We start from the raw sequence: 1,947 nt of genomic DNA, 5'->3' as shown, positions 1-1,947 counted from the left end.
GTTATGGACATTATAACATGTAATACCAGAAAAATAGACTATAGTTAAGTATATTTTTACGAACACAAATGATAAGTTAGCTAGGATGTTAAGGAAAATAATATCTTCACTTGAACTAAATGATGCAGTCTGTTGATGCAAATTTCTACTTAATGAATATTAATTGATTTTTTGTTCCGAACTTTCTTTAAATGAAGTTTTTTGGTCTATTCTCTTCTTAAAACAAATGTTTTTTGGTGGTTCATTGTTCTGAAAAATGAAACAATTGTCAAGGGGTTCGTCATGCTCACGATAATCCATTTGATGCTTGAGTTAGTTGATTTTAATCAATTTTTACAGAGAGAAGTTTTAGAGTAGGATGTGTACCATTTCGTCCCCTTTTTTTTTCATCTTACCTTAAAATTGGGTGGGAAAAGGAGAGGGGAGGGGAGGAGTTACAATGACAATTTTCTTCTGACAAGTGTCAATTAAGTCTCATGCATGGAAACATATATCCATATGTGTCGATACTTGTTCATGACGAGTATTCTTTTGACACTTATCATATTTGCTTTGGGCTCTTGACATTTAGTGGGATTGAGCTTTACTTCAGCTTTTAAGTTGGTTCCTCATAAAAATGATTGATTTTACAGCATTTTGCCCATAGGCGCATTTTATAAAATGTTTGTTGGCTAGTGGACTTATTTCATAGGATATATAATTTTGCTCATAAGTGCATTCTATCAAATATTTGTTAGTTAGTAGGCTTATCCCGTAGAATGTTTATTTATTGGCAGACTCATTCAATAGATATTTGTTGGCTCATGGCTGATTCCTGGAATATTTATTTGCTCGCAGGTGCAATTCATAAATGTTTGTTAACTCATAAGCTCGTTTCATAGAATGTATATTTGCTCGTAGGTGCATTCCACAAGATGTTTGTTAGCCTGTGTGAACATTCTGTAGAATATTTATTTGCTTGTAGGCACATTCTATAGAATGTTCGTTGGCTTATGGGCTCACTTCGTAAAATGTTTATTTGCTCGTAAGTACTTTTTTTATTATTGCGTTCAGGCAATCTACTCAAAATTTTCTTAATACCTAAGTTATTCTTATAGAGAACGGACCTAGGTCATTTTGGTAAAATCACGCCCTCAGACATTTTGTCGAAATTCACCCCTTGGGCATTTTACTTAGAATACTTTCTAAGTACTTAGATCATAACTCTAAGTCATCTTTAGAGAATCATGCATTTGGATGTTTTGCTGATATTCACCTTTTGGACAATTTACTCATAAATACTTCCTAAATACTTAAGTCATTCTTTTAGAGAATGAACCTAAGTCATCTTGCACTACAAGAAAAATGACTTACGATGACAGGTACATGTGTGACGGTTCTTGGCCTAAATCTCTTATTTTACAGAAATATGATAGATTTATGATAGAAATTTTTTATGTCAATAAATATGATAAAATTGTGATAAAAATTTGTTCTATCGTAATAGTGAGACAAATTTGTGATGAGTATTTAGATTATTATAAATTAATGACTTGTCTGTGATGGTGATTTTGGTCGTCAGGCGGTTTGAAATAAACTTTTATTTTCGAATGATTTGACTTAAAATTTTAAAATGATTTTATTAAACAAGATAAATAAAAAATGAAGAATAAAAAGAAGAAACGGTAGCGTTTAGAGAAAGTTAAATAAAAATTAATAAACACAAAACACTTCATATTGGTTTTTTCCCAAGTGTTTAGCCGAAACTCAAACGTCTCTCACATTCACACGGTCTCACGCGCATAAAAACCTATCACCTCAAACCCTTGCATTAGTAACACTGTTGATTTTGTCTCATGTCCTAACATCGATTTTGGCCATCATTGAGATCCACACGAAGAACCCACTAAACTTGTGCTACCACCGTTGCATTTCAAAACCCTAACTGAAAGGCCACCGTTGATTAAG

The sequence above is a fragment of the Citrus clementina genome, unplaced genomic scaffold (assembly GCF_000493195.1).
Source record: "Citrus clementina cultivar Clemenules unplaced genomic scaffold, Citrus_clementina_v1.0 scaffold_2, whole genome shotgun sequence".
Lineage (NCBI taxonomy): Eukaryota > Viridiplantae > Streptophyta > Magnoliopsida > Sapindales > Rutaceae > Citrus > Citrus x clementina.
Note: the sequence above shows the minus strand (reverse complement) of the source record.